Source organism: Papio anubis, chromosome 2 (genome assembly GCF_008728515.1).
Source record: "Papio anubis isolate 15944 chromosome 2, Panubis1.0, whole genome shotgun sequence".
NCBI classification, from domain to species: Eukaryota; Metazoa; Chordata; class Mammalia; order Primates; family Cercopithecidae; genus Papio; species Papio anubis.
In genome coordinates, this window is record NC_044977.1 from 170,952,689 (window position 1) to 170,968,759 (window position 16,071).

The window sequence follows — 16,071 nt, forward strand, 5'->3', positions numbered from 1 at the left end:
CCATTCTCCTGCCTCAGCCTCCCGAGTAGCTGGGACTACAGGCGCCCACCACCTCGCCGGGCTATTTTTTTGTATTTTTTTAGTAGAGACGGGGTTTCACCGTGTTAGCCAGGATGGTCTCGATCTCCTGACCTCGTGATCCGCCCGTCTTGGCCTCCCAAAGTGCTGGGATTACAGGCTTGAGCCACTGCACCTGGCTTGTGTTTTGTTTTTTAGAGACAGAGTCTTGCTCTGTTGCCCAGGCTGGAGTGCAGTGGCCGGATCTCAGCTCACTGCAAGCTCCGCCTCCCGGGTTCACGCCATTCTCCTGCCTCAGCCTCCCGAGTAGCTGGGACTACAGGCGCCCGCCACCGCACCCGGCTAGTTTTTTGTAGTTTTTAGTAGAGACGGGGTTTCACCGTGTTAGCCGGGATGGTCTCGATCTCCTGACCTCGTGATCCGCCCGTCTCGGCCTCCCAAAGTGCTGGGATTACAGGCGTGAGCCACCGCGCCCGGCCAATTTCAGATCTTATCTTTAATACTTACTAGCTGTGGGACCTCAGAAAAGTTACTTCATTGCCCTGAATTTACATTTTCTCAACTGTAAAAGAGATGTAACAACACCCGCCTGTGAGAATTAGTTGACTTTACATAGACAAAGTACCTGGCACATTGCGGGTCCATTTTAAAGTGAGTTCCATACACTCATCGCCCTCATATAGATTTGAATCAAATAGAAATCTTCTGCCAGCCCACACACCATCAAACTACTGTATCAGATCAGCAAGAAAAGTAGATGAGCCTTTTGCTACTCTATGGTCCCCGATGAGCAGCATCAGCATCATTTGGGAGCCCATCAGGAATGCAGAATCTAGGGCTCAACCACAGACCTGCTGAACTGAAATCTGCAATTTAACAAGATACCCAGATGATTTGTGTGCACAGCCAAGTTTGAGAAGCACTGACATAGACCATGACATTTCTCCTATGACAAAGTTGATCAGCTGTGTTGTTGGTTGTCCATTCCTTTTCACCATTCTCCTGTTGTTTTGGTGATGTGAGGGGACGCTCGTGCATGCACACACATACACACACACACACAGATACCCATATTCTCTCAGCACTTGCACCTTGGTCAATGCATGCTCACTTGCACACACATCAATGGAATGGAACATCCCTCAGCCTAGGGCTTGGCACAAGTAGATCCTCAATAAATGTTTATTGAGTGAAATAAAACAGCCAACAGTCAGACAAGCAGACTCTCCCATCTGTTCTGCAGATGCACAGCAGCCCTAGAAGGGCCTGGAGAGAGATGGATGTGCTTGAGGTCTTTGCCAGGAGGCATTACCCTTGCCCAATGGGGAGGAGGGGTTTGCTCTCTGCTATTCTTGCCAGGAGATCTGCTGAGGTTCTGAAAGCTGTCACATGTGTGCAGCCAGAACAAAGGCCTGGGAGCACTTTTTTTTCTTTCTCTTCCCTGTCTGGCAAGACTGGTGCCATAGTGCTTTGGAAACCGTTTTTCATGCTCATAAGGGGCAAAGAGTAGGTACAATGGCACTGCACCAGGATTATAATTTTCCCACATCTGCAACTAACCTGTTAATGTCTCAAAATCTCTATCGATTTCGAATTTCCAAGTTGTTGGTTCCCAGGCTGGCATAGGATGTGACTGCAGTGGGAAAAAACTGGGGAGCAGATATTACCCAGAGCAAGATGAAACTGCTGGAGAGAACTTGCTGCCTTGAAGACTGTGAGAAACAAAACTGCAGGCCCTTGATGATTTGGGAAATGAATTGTACTGCGTGACCTTGGGCAAATCAAATATGGCACTTCTTCAATCTATAACATTGTGATAAATGTATCTAAATGGAATTTTATCAACTTATACCCAGAGTATATTTCAGTGAAGTTCATACCAATATTCTCTGGACCCCTGCGATCTGGAACCTGCTTCCCCAGGGAGTTAGCACCCTTACCCTCCTCTTTGTCCCTGCTCCACAGGTCTGTCTTGGCAAAATCGTCAAGTCAGGTGACTTCTTTTTGGAGCCATCCCACCTTACTTTCCAACTCTGCTTTGGTCTTGGAAATATGGTGAAATCACAATGACCAACGTCTTCCTCTTCAGCAAACTCCTCTGTCCTTGCTGCAAAACATTTCTTCTTATTCAACAATCAAAACTGTCATTTACCCACCATGGCCAATCCCACACAGGAGTTAGGAAAACAATCAGATTAGCATCCATATGAGAATAAAATCTCCCCTAATCTACTAAGGATATTTTTCTCTTCTAACCTAGGTGGAATCATTATTCATGAGAATTTATAACAGGAGTGACATATTTAAAATGGCATAAAGCAGATTTTTAAAGGGGACATTGATCAATGGTTTGGCTAATACTAGCTATGATATCAGATAAATACCCAATTTCAGTGGCTTAATAAAATTAAATTTGATGTAATATGTAGAAAACAGTGCAATAATGGTATACCTGGACTAGGAAGGAGCAGTAGGTAAGAAGGATTATTCCACTAAGTCATTCAGGGACCCAGGATAACAAAGGCTCAGCTGTCTTCCATGTGTGGTTTCCTAGGTTGCTCTGGGTATTGACATTCAATTGGCGTATGGGGCAAGAGAGAGAGAATCATGCATGGGAGATTTTGATGGGGCATGATTTCTCACATCCCATTGTGTAAATCTGAATCCTATGGCCATGTTTAACTGTAAAAGAGGCTGAGAAATGCAGCCTATCTATGTGCCAGAGTTGATGATCATTTATCAGTCATTGCTGCACTCATGTACAGGTGGGAACAGCCCTGTTTCTTTTTTCTGTTTCTCCTGCAGCTCCTTGGAAAGGTTTGACATTCCCTCCCTGACTTGAGAGTCAGTTCTCTGCAGCAGATAGCCCCCTTCCACCCACCTGAAGAACAAGAATAGAATCTTGGCATGCCACATTTTAACAGTTGCCAGCAATTAATCCAGAGTCGATTTCCTGTGTCTCACAAGGTTGTTGTGAGAATTAATGAATTATTTGGGGTGATTATCATCGCTTTGATCATTGTCTTTGTCCTGTGCTTTTACAGTTTACACTGTGCAGGCACAGACTTACACAATACCTCTGCAAGAGACAGAGTGCTTATTATTATTCCACTTACTGCAGGAGGAGCTGAGATGCATGCAGGTTAAAATACATTCTCCAGTGCAACAGGGTCACTCCTGTATGCAACACTGTTATTACAATATTTTTTAAGGTAGAACATTCTGGAAAGAAAAGGTAAGACAAAATTGGTGGTTTGACATCTTTTTCATTACTGTATTGGCTCTGCAATCTACCTGCTGGGTGATCTTGGGCAAGTTAATTAGCTACTCTGTGTCTCCAATTCCCTAATGTGTAAAATGGGACTAATCATAGTAGCTACCTCCTGGGTTATTGTGTGGATTAAATAAGATAAGGAATGTTAAGTATTTAAGACAATATCTGGCACTTAACATATGCTTCATAAATATTAGTTATTAGCATTCTTTAAAAAAATTCCAGGAGAACTGGTATCCAGTTCAAGAACTTCAAATAAGAAAATAACAGAATATGTGGCCTTATGTTATTGGCAACAGTGAAGTAGAGGCAGAAAATGTGACATCAGCATTATCTATCTGCAGAAGGGAATATGCTGTTCCTTAGTAAGCTAACCTGGCAGGAATGAAACCTTCCTATGACGTATGGCCAACAAATTGCAGGAACTGTTGTGGAGGGCAGGGATTCCGAAGTACGTCTGCCTAGTACACAGGCTGCTGGCACTGGCTGTGTCCAGATGTCCTTAGTCTGAGAGTGGTAGCTTCCCCTGAGTGGCTGCTTCCCTGAGGAGAACAGAAGACCTTATGTTCCTTGAGCCAGGGCAAATGCTCCTTCATGGTCAGTGAGAGCACTTTCTGTTCTTGGTGTTGAGGGTAACTTGCTTTATTAACAATGAATCTGTATACCTGTGTGGTAATGAACTTCCACCTATTCTATGGCCAAAATTGGAAAAAAATAAAAAAGAAAGAGAAGAGCATGAAATTCAGATTTGCTCAATGAGAAGATTAAGCAGTTGTATTTATACACAGGATGCAGATTCAGCAAATTCGTCAGTGTCCTTCTGTATCAGTACTTCTCAAAGGTTACTGTGCAAGCAAATCACCAAGAGATCTTGGTAAAATAGAGATCCTGACTCAGCAGGTCTCGGGTGGTGCCTGAGCTTCTGCTTCTACACACACTTTCCTGTGTTTTGGATGCTGCTGATCTGGGGCCACATTGAATCAGGTAGTCTGAGGGTGTGACCCAGCCATCTGTGCTTTATAAGCCCTGCCAGTGTCTTTTGACATAGCTAAAGTCTGAGACCCATTGTTCAAGAGCAGCTGTCCCTGGCTTTGAAAGGTGTGGTGATAATGTAACCAATCACACAGAATGACTCTAGGCCCCTAAAGAATGCCTCCTGGTCTTTCTTCTGCTCAGTTCCTTGGACTGGTATATCCTGGAGTGGAAGACTGGATGTGGAGGAAGATTGTTCTTCAAAGTCTTAGTTTTCCATATGAATTCTTCCACCCTTGTTCTACTTTCCTTATGTGAAAACCACATAGAACCAGATGACTCCAAAGTAAACTGTAAACAGTGGAAATTGTTTCAGGATACAATAATCCCTAAGTGGCTCTTCAGTCTCAAGTCTTCCATTTGAGAACTTCCTTTGGTTGTTGAATTGGGATAAAATAGGGTGACCAACTATCTGGATGTGTCTGAGACCAAGAGGTTTCTCACACTGCATGGGACTTGTGGTGCTTACAACAGGCGCTAGGTGGTTGGTCACCCTAATTGTAGGCCATTGCTGCTCCAGCTTTAAAACGTGAAAAATTTGGAAATCTTGTTAAAATACAAGCTGATTCAGTACTTCTAGGTTGGAGCTGGAGAGTCTGCATTTTCAGACATTTTCAACAAATACCCAAGTGATGTTGCGCTTCTTGGCTGTGGACCATACTTTGAATAGCAAGGCAGTAGAGCTGGCCTATGTGCAGAAAGACCAAGGATGCCCCTTAGCCACTTAAACTGCAAGTAGACTACTCAGCCCTGACAAATTTAGAGAGCATTTGAGGGTCACATTTAATGCTTCAGGATTATGGGTTTTGCCTTCATACATAAAGTATCAATACATCTCCACTCCTCTGAGCTGAAAGACTTTTTGAATTTTATTAAATTTTTTTGAGATGGTCTTGCTCCGTGGCCCAGGCTGGAGTGCAGTGGCACAATCTTGGCTCATTGCAACCTCTGCCTCCTGGACTCAAAGGATCCTCCCATCTCAACCTCCAGAGTAGCTGGGACCACAGGCATGCTCCACCATGCCCAGCTAATGTTTGCCTTTTTGGTAGAGGCAGGGTTTTTGCCATGTTGCCCAGACTGGTCTTGAACTCCTGGGCTCAAGTGATCTGCATGCCTCAGCCTCCCAAAGTGCTGGAATTATGGGTGTGAACCATGGCACTGGCCCTGTAAGGTTTTAAACACCTCAAATCCAAGTACTGTCTCTCTTTCTTTTTAACTGTTTTTTTTTTTAAATACAAAGATAGGTGACTGCTGTTGAGTCATGTCTAGAGTGTTCTTAAGCCTATTGACTTCTCAGTTCCTGCCTAAGTACTACTTAATGCTTTTCCTTGTTTGGGATGAGCATCTGCGAACAACCTGGGAAGTATTTATCATTTTTGGCCTTTTCTCTGCCTCACGAAGGGTACATCTGTCCTTCAGTGTACAGCTGTGGCTGACCACAAGGTCTTTTAATGTTTGCAATGCTTCTGCTTTTCAGCATAATGAGTTTTGCTTTATCCATAGCCCCTTTTACTAATTGCAACATAGCAGCATATTCTGTATCCCATCTGTTTCCATGATTGATTGTTTTTTACTTCACGATGTCCTAGAGGGTTATTTACAGGAAAATTCAGGCCTTAGTGTGACCTTTCAGACTATCATAAACTGTGTTTATATCCAGGTATGACTGTCTATGCCTTATGGCCACCCAAAGAAGAAATAATTTATTTGATGTTGATTATGGATTTCTCCTTACTACTCACTTTGGACAGGCTTGCACTAAATTTCATTGTCTTGCAACATCTACCTGTCTGCTTACGCTTCCTTACCCAGCCATTCTGGCTATAGTAGTCCACTGTTATCTGCAGGGGATACTTTCCAAGGCCCCCAGGGGATGCCTGGAATGGAGAATAGTCCCAAACTCTCTCTATATAATGTTTTTTCCTATACATTCATGATAAAGTTTATGATGTTTAATTTATAAGTTAAACACAGTAAGAGATTAATTAAAATAAGCAATTATAACAATATACTGTAAAAAAAAAAAGTAAATGTAGTTTATCTCAAAATATGGTATTGTACTATACTTACCTGTTTTCAGACCATGGTTGCCCCGCAGTGAGGCCAACTGCGGATAAGCGGGGAGCTACTGTATATGCCGCATGTGTTCATGGAGAAAGTGAGAATGGTTGTGCCTGTGGCAGAGCTTAGTAATGGCTCTCAAGAAGCTGCTGGTTCCAGTTATTCTTGCCACTTATGTTCTATAAAGTCACCAAGATTGCTGCCTTAGCAAATACAGGGTTAGCTTCCTGTGAGCCTCTGGTTACAACATTTCCATCAATTGAGCAATATTTAACATTGTTTTATGTGTGTTTCTGTTTAAAGACACTTTATTTAGTACACATTGATTAACATGGAGCTCACAGCCAATAGGACTGTAAGTCACACCTGAAAGAAGCTTCTCAAATACATGTATTTTCTCCATAAAGCACATTGCAGCATTCTTGAGCTTAGAAACACTAAACAACACTTCAGCATATGCTTGCAGGCCATTTTGAGCAATGAAGTCATCAACACATACCACAAAATATAGGAAAATTGTGGCACTAAGAAGACCAGCGAAAAACCCTGCACTTGTTTACAGCATGTGAGCTGAAACAGAAAGGCAGAGTGTTACCTTGTTTGGCCTCAGCTGACCTGCACATTGGGCCACTCAAACATTTCATGGCTTTGCTCCTGCCCTCGAATGACTATAAAGTGCCTTAAGTTTTTTTTTTTTTTTTTTGAGACGGAGTCTCGCTCTGTGGCCCAGGCTGGAGTGCAGTGGTGCGATCTCGGCTCTCTGCAAGCTCCTCTTCCTGGGTTCACACCATTCTCCTGCCTCAGCTTCCCGAGTAGCTGGGACTACAGGCGCCCGCCACGTCGCCCGGCTAGTTTTTTGTATTTTTTAGTAGAGACGGGGTTTCACCGTGTTCACCAGGATGGTCTCAATCTCCTGACCTCGTGATCCACCCGTCTCGGCCTCCCAAAGTGCTGGGATTACAGGCTTGAGCCACCGCGCCCGGCCTCAAGTATTATTTTGTGGGGGTTACAAATGAACTTTAGTGAGTAGGCAAATTCACAAGTATGGACTCCACTAATGAGTAGGATTGAGTATATATTGTTATTTAACCATCCTCTTGACAGCTGGCTCTGCTTACTTTATGAAAGAATAATAATTCATTGACTCCACTCACTTAAAGAGGCAAAGATATTTGCCTTCAGCCATTTAAAAATTGCTGGATCATGTTGACAGAGGTCTGCCTCCTACATAAATGCAGGCATAGCATCACCTTAGCCACACCTTCACATATTGTTCATCAAAGCCGTTCCTTTATGAACGAGCATGGCAGCAGCATTTGTGGATATGACATGCAAGGCACTAAGGTCAGGGGACAGATCTTTGAGTTTTAGGAGCTTGCAATCTCTCAGAGAAAGGCTCAAGTACAACATAATAAACATTAAGTTCCTAATGGATGGAACAATAGGTGTTAGAGAATTTCAAACCCACCAAGGTTTGGTCAATAGAGTTGTTTAATTGGGAGTGGTCAGCATTTGTCTACCGTTAAACTCTACATCTATCTTCTTTACCAAGGTGTCAATGCCTAACATATAGTAGGGGCTCAAAAAGTATTTATTAATGACCATGGAGGTACTTGAGCTGGTATCTCAGGCCTTATTTTTCACATCCTGCCTGCTAAATTTTCATGAGATGTTTAGCAAGTGAAATTATACTTCATAAGTCAATTGATTATGTCCCAGGACTTACACACTTTAGCTTTGATATTTTTCCGCTCAACATTGTAAAAATGTTCAAATAGGTTAAAATAATTTTACAGGGGATATCTATATACCCATTGTCTATATCTACAATTAACGTTTTACTATCCTTGCTTTATCACATAGCTGTTTACCCATTCAGCATCCATTATGGGAATGAGCTAAAAGATGTCAAATACTCCTGCAGGTGGAATTTCTGTGGTTTTGCATTTGATACTTGGCTTAGTGCAGATGGAGTTAGGGTGGTAGATGAGCTACGAATAACTTCTCAGTTTTGAAACTTGGACTCAGAAAGTTTTACTGGAGCACAGTTGTCTTTGTTTTGTGCTGGTATAACAATTAATAGTGGAGACTGAGTCATTTATAAAGCGCAGACATTTCTCGCAGTTCTGAAGGCTGGGAAGTTCAAGATCAAGATGATGGCATCTGCTGAAGGCCTCCTTTTTGTGTCCTTACCTGGAAGAAGGCTGAAGGGCAAGAGAGAGTGGATCCACTCTTGCAAGCCCTTTTTATAGCAGCATTAATCCACTCATGACCTAAACACATCCCCAAAGTCTCCACTTCCCAACACAGTTGCATTAGGGGTTAAGTTTCCACTACATGAATTTCCAGACCATAGCAACAGTCACCCACTTACTCATGTAGTCCCTAAGGCTGCTTTCACACTACCACGGTAGAGTTGAGTAGTTGTGAGAGAGTCCCTATGGTCTGCAAAGCCTGAAATGTTTCCTGCTTGGAAATGACACATATCACTTTTGCTTACATTTCATTGGCCAAAGCAAGTCATATGGGCAATTCTGGACTCAACAGGATGGGGATGTTAGATACTCCCACAAGGAGAGGAAGTAGATAAATGTGAACAATATTGCACTCTTCCTCAAAGGGATAACAGAGACCAGAGATTTTGTTGTTTAATAGGGAGTGACTTTAGCATGTTTGGGGGCAGAGGGAAGAAACCTACGCAGACAGAAGAGAAGGAAGTGCTTTCTGAATGATAAATGTTATTATTATCACTCCTATGATAGGGGCAGATTTTCAACTGGGTAATGTGAGGTTCTGGGTCTGTGGGTTAGACCCAAGAGCCTGTGCTGAAGTTAATAACCTAGCACATAGGAATCACCTGAGGAGACTGTTCAAATGCAGATTCTGATCAGTAGGTCAAGGATGAGGCCTGAAATTCTGCATTTTTAACAAGCTTGCAGAGGATGCTGATGCTGCCAGTCTGTGGACCATACTTTGAGGAGCAAGGAACTACATCAGCAGATATTCTAAAACAAAACAGGGAAGCAAGTACTCATTAGCAAACCTTCTGTGTCAAACAGGTCAAATAATGAATCCCAAGGGAATGAAGTTATCCTTTCTGAAATGTTGATCATTTCAAGCCAGTGTTTAGATTATCTCCAAGGCAGGGAAGGATTAGCTTTGAGAAAGCAGGTTGGCCGTTTAAATGACAAAGGGTAGATCAGATGAAGTCATATTGGAGGCAGGAGAGGGCATGGGTAGGTTAAGAGGTTGTGGCCAGGCCTGCTGTGGTGGCTCATGCCTGTAATCCCAGCACTTTGGGAAAGGGAGAATTGCTTGAGCTCAGGAGTTTGAAACCAGCCTGGACAACATGATGAGACTCTGCCTCTACAAAATACAAAAGGTGGCTGGGCGCGGTGGCTCACGCCTGTAATCCCAACACTTTGGGAGGCCGAGACGGGCGGATCACGAGGTCAGGGGATCGAGACCATCCTGGTTAGCACGGTGAAACCCTGTCTCTACTAAAAATACAAAAAATTAGATGGGCGAGGTGGTGGGCGCCTGTAGTCCCAGTTACTCGGGAGACTGAGGCAGGAGAATGGCGTGAACCCAAGGGGTGGAGCTTGCAGTGAGCCAAGATCGTGCCACTGCACTCCAGCCTGGGCGACAGAGCGAGACTCTCTCAAAAAAAAAAAAAAAAAAAAAAAAAAGGAAGTTGTGGCCTGATTAGGTGATAAGTTAAAGGTTTTCAGCTGAAGCAGTTCCATCCAGTGACTTTGGCCGCCATTCTGCCAACAGCCTATCTATAATGGAATACATGCTAGATGAAATATCAATACTCTTCAATCACAGGCGGGACTCCAGAAACTGGCAATAAATGTTTTTTAAGCACTCAAACATGAACAGCAGTTGTCAGAATTTACATCTTTTGATGGTAGCAAATGATTTAGTAGAGTTAATAAAAACCATTCAGCATTTTCATTGCTACGAAGTATGTTTCATTTGAGTTTTGATTGTCATAAATATCTTGCTGGTTAAATCCTGAGTCAAAACTACAGCTTTGGGATTTGACATGTAAAGGGAAAATTCTGAGGTGAAATTGTTCATTAGAATTTCAGTATAGTTTCTTCAAAGGAAAATGTGTAATCATTAGAAAGAACTAAATTTAGTGTTTATTCCTCTTTTTAATGACATTAGTAGAAATATCTTGGCCATGAGTAGTAAACGGAAGCCCATGCTTGTATTTCAAATATTTCTTGACGTTTGCATGAATAACTCTTGCATTCACGTTTTGTGGCATTGAATTCAGATTTTGCAACCTGGTTGCTGGAATTCCATGAGGAAATTAAGTTTTCTGAACCTAATTTTTTTGTTTATAAACTAAAGATGATATCTCATTTTGTTAGTGATGGGTTAACGGTACTATATTTAAAAGGTATCACATAGAGCAGGCCCCCAATACACGTTGGATGTATTTTTATATTTGTGGGACAAATCTGAAAGCACTGTTTCACACATTTCAACATTAAGAGTGAACCATATGTGGCTAAAAACGATAGACAATAACAAATATTTGAGACACTATGGCTCCGCACTGAACCCACCTAACAAATCGGAAACTCTGGAGGTTCAGTGACTGTGGAATCACTGGAACCCTCATGCATTGCTGGTGGGATTACAAAATGATATGGCCACTTTGGAAAACAGTTTGGCATTTAAAAACAGTTAAACACAGACTTACTTTATGACCCAGGATTTCTACTTCTAGGAATCTACCCAAGGAAAATGAAAATATGTACACATAAAGGCTTGTACATAAATATTTATGGCAGCATTATTCATAATAGCCCAACTAAATGAAACAAATGTCCACCAACTGGAGGATAAACAAATTGTGATATATCTATACAATTAATTGTTTTGCAACAAAAAGGAATGAAGTACTGATATGTGCTACAACATAGATGATCCTTAAAAACCATCTTGCTAAGTGAAAGTATCCAGACACGAATGACAACATATAGTATGATTCCATTTATATGGAATTGTCAAAAAAGGCAAATCTACAGATACAGAAAGTAAATTAGTGTGTGGGGCCGGTGGTGGGTAACTACAAATTGACCCCGGGTTACTTTTTGGGGGTTTGTGGGGATGATGGAAATGTTCTAAAATTAGTGGTGATAGCTGCACAACTCTAAATTTACTAAAAATCTTTGAACTGTACATTTATACAGATGAATTGTATGGTATATAAACTATATCTCAATAATGCTGCTTTTAAAATAATGAACTGGCTGGGCACGGTGGCTCACGCCTGTAATCCCAGCACTTTGGGAGGCCGAGACTGGTGGATCACGAGGTAGGGGGATGGAGACCATCCTGGCTAACACAGTGAAACCCCGTCCTTACTAAAAAAAAAATAAATAAAATAAATAAAATTAGCCGGGCATGGTGGCAGGCGCCTGTAGTCCCAACTATTTGGGAAGCTGAGGCCGGAGAATGATGTGAACCCATGAGGCAGAGCTTGCAGTGAGCCGAGATCACTCCACTGCACTCCAGCCCGGGTGACAGAGTGAGACTCTGTCTCAAAATAATAATAATAATAATAATAATAATAATGATGAAAGAACTGTCTCTTTATAGATTTTGATTATTTCTGTGTCAATTCTCACTGTTGTAAAATAAAGACAACTAGTGAAGTCTTTTTATGGCTTTCTAAAACGTGTTGGGTTCTCTGAGCCATTGTGAATGCTTCAGCTTTTTCAGTTCAATAGAGAAGAAGCTGGTTTTCAGAACAGCAAGCTTTACCCTGAAACTAATAGCCTGCAGGCACCAGCAGACAATACTAACATCTGAACACAGTAGAAAGTCCAATCAGTAAATGCAAATCAATAACACTGGCTGATGATTCCACATGAGTAAAAAGAGATTTATAAGATGGAGTGTCTTCACTCTAGCCATTAAACTTCTCATTCACCAGTTCTTCATTAAATGCCTGTCTTAAACAGGGCCATTGAATCTAAGATATCAGACATGTTTGAATTATGGAGATCAACTACTTCATTGTTGGCTTTGGGCACAGGATAAAAGGAACTGAATTTAATATTCCCCCAGAAAATGATGTAAGGAGAGTTAATTGGCAGCACCTGGAAGATACCATCTTAAAGTGGACAGCTGCCAGAGATGTGGTTATGGAAGCGCAAGTACATTCAAGACACACCGATTCCCAATTATGTTACAATGCTAGAGACCTCACTCAAGGATCAGATTGAAGAACTAAGTGTGTGTGTGTCTGTATATGTGAATAAATTCTCTGGCCTTTTTGAAAATGGGAATTGTGTGACAGGTGGTTGTAGGGTCGTGTAGTTTCATCATAAACAGAGACTGCAGAGACTTGCATTTGACAGTTTGTTTCTTTTGTACAGAGCTTACTGTGGGGATGTAATTTGAGCATTGCCCTCGGCAGATTGTTAGGCCTGCTGGGGCAAACACGCAAACTCTCCTTAGACTTCTTTGGTTGGTAGTAAATGAGCTGAGGGGTCAATAGGAATAGAAGGCATCTGAAATTTGCTGCCCAAACAACAACTCTTGTTTCTCAATGTGTGATCCCAGAATCCTCGGTGTCAGAATCATCACGTGAGTGCATGGCGTAGTGGTGCTGTTATTAAACAATTAGAAAGTTGAGTGACTATACTGTACCATATTCTATTGCTGGGGGAAGGAATAAAGAGACCATGATTCCTGCTTTGTGGAGCTTTCCTTCTGCAATTGTTTTCCAAGTGTTGGCCCTGGACCAATAGCATTTCCTTCACCTGGGTACTTACTAGTAATGTAAATTTTCAGGCTCCACACTGAACCCACCTAACAAATCGGAAACTCTGGAGGTGCAATCTGATAATATGACTTTTAATAAGTCCTCCTCTTCTTGATGCATAGTAGCATTTAAGAAGCATTCATCTAGGACAGGTTTACTCAACTCCCTCACTACTGTCCTGTGTATTATAGGATATTTAGTAGCATTCCTAGCCCCCTACTCTCAAGACGCCAGGTGGCTCCCCCACTCCAGCTGTACCAATAAAAAATGTCTCTGAATAGTATGAAATGTTCCCTGGGGGCAAAATCATCCCTAGATGAGAACTAGTGCCTTATGGCAAGACTGCTCAAAATGATCTGCTGACTGGCACCACTAGCACGACCTCAATCTAATCTCTGGGACTGGGAAGGAGGAATCTGTGTTTTCAAAAGCACTTCTGATAATTCTGATGCTGCTAAGGTTTGAGAATTACTATCCTAGCAGAGACAGGCAAGAAACTGTTAGATGTATACATATAAGTAAATCACTCCAAGTGATGAGTATGCTACACGTCAGATTTGTAAGATGGAGTGTCTTCACTGTATCCATTAAATTTCACATTTCATGAAGGACTGGGAAGATAGGAAAGAAGGTCAGGGTGCTCTGTGGGAAGGCTGTAATTTTAAATAATGTGGTCATAGAAGGTCTCACTGAGAAGGTGACACTTGATTTGAGACAGAAGGAAATGAAGTAAGTCAGATAACGGGAAGAATACTTTGGGCAGAGAGAAGGAAAAACAGCAAAGGTCCTGGGGCAAGTGTATGTCTGGTGGGTTCAGAGGGCAGTGAGTAGGCCACAGCAACACAATAGACAGGCGTGGCAGGAAAATAGTTGGAAAACAGATGAAAAATAATGAATTATTAACTTACCTCATTGCAGACTTGACTTCTGTATGTACCGGCTATGTGTCTTTTAGTATATGCTGTATCTTTTTGGACTGCAGCTTTCTTTTGTATACCTGTTCCCTATAGGCCTTCTCTGAGAAATAAACATGATCAAATAATACACTTTTGAGAGGGAATATGTACATATTTAAATTCTAAACTTCCAGCACTTAGCACATTACATTGATCATAAGACATAATCAAAACATGTTATATGGATTGTTTAAAAAAATTTGAGCAGAAAAGTCAAGACCTACCACAGCAGATTCTGTCTCAGTCTTCTAGATGGAGACTGGAAATCTGCATTTACAACAAGTTTTCCTGGGTGACTCTTGAATATATACAATATTTTGAGGATCTTCATTCTTCTCATATAAATGTACCATGATCCCTTTTAAATTATTTGCAATGCCCTAGCAGTGGAATTTTCCAGGGATAAAAATTCATCCATGAGACTCTAAGACCTTCCCCAAAATGAGCCAGGTTTTAGACCTACCATGGCATGCTTGGGGATTATAGTGAGAGTTTTGTCACTTAGTGGCGAGGCTTCCTGGATTGAATATTCAGGGGACTCCTTAGAGGAAGCCAATCAATAGTATTAAGAACTAGAAGCATGTCCTGACCCACTGCATAAAAGTAACTCTGAGGTAGATATGGTATTATGTCCACCATAATTACCTTGAAATTAAAGTTATCCAAGGCAAAAGATTCCTTATACTGTACCTAACTATTTAAGTTTTCTTTTGCTTTGCACTCAACACCTCTCTCCTGATTCGTTGACTTATGTCGTTATGCTTTGGTAACTAAATAACCTTGAACTTCTGTAGCTTCTACCCTCCTAAATGCTCGGTGTTTGGGGCCATTTTCAGTCCTTAAAAATAAACCATTCTTCAACATGTTACTCTCTGGTTATTTTGCTCAACCTTATTTGCCTTAGGGAACCAAAAAGATTAAATCTTATCAGGTCTTGAAGCTACAACAATTTGAACTGCTAGATTTTTCTGCCTTAATTTCCCCTCTGTGAGTTCAAGAGGTCAGACATAGTCTGAGGCAATACTTAAGGAGTCTGTATCTCGAAAAAGCAATTGGATTAAGTTGCTTGAATCTGTCTCCTCTTTTCACATTGAAATGATGGGGGCGGGGGATGGACGAGTGTCAAGATGAGCTTTAAATTGATTTATTTGGTAGAGAAAATGCACCAAAGCTGAAAAGAAAATGCCTTCTCATTATTGAGTTGCTAAGCTACACCTGATCGTTCATGTTATGGTCCATGACTGGAGCTGAAAGCATCCAAACAGTTTTTTTTCATTTAATTCACTAATAAATTAATTACGCTCATGAGTAAGATTCATATACAAGCAATCTAAAGAAGTTAAAAAAAATCAAGCATGTTGCCATTTATACCAAACTGGACTTTCATTCTTTTTAAAATTTCTCCTTACAGGCCCATGCAACATTTATACTTCACACCCCTCATTCCTCAGGTGGGAGAACTGAGAGTCCTAACAGTACTGGAGTCTGTTCCAAAGTTTATAAGAATTTCTACCTTCCAAGATTAGGCACAACACACTCACTAAACTTTTCCCCCGCTGCTCGTTCACCCAGAAACATTTTGAATTAAAGATGTTTCTAGGGTTGTCAGATAAAATTCAGAATGCCTAGCTAAATTTGAATTTTTGATACACAACAAATATATTTTTTAGCATGATTAGGTCCCCAATACAAATATGTCTCAAATATTACATGGTATATACACATATACTAAAGATGTATTTGCTGTTTACCTGAAATTCAAATTTAACTCAGCATCCTGTATTTTTACTTGTAAATTCTACCAACACTAGTTACTCCTCTTTAACTAATGATGTTTAGATTTCAGTGCAGTAGCTCACACCTGTAATCCCAGCACTTTAGGAGACCAAGGCAGGTGGATCATTGAGCACAGGAGTTCAAGACCAGGCTGGGAAACA

The 16,071-nt window shown here is 41.4% G+C and overlaps 1 protein-coding gene across 1 annotated transcript in view; it reads left to right on the forward strand.

The window, feature by feature from the left end:
* Positions 1-16,071, forward strand: part of RARB (retinoic acid receptor beta) — a 771,255-nt gene that overhangs the window by 14,305 nt on the left and 740,879 nt on the right. The gene's annotated exons all lie outside the window — the stretch shown is intronic.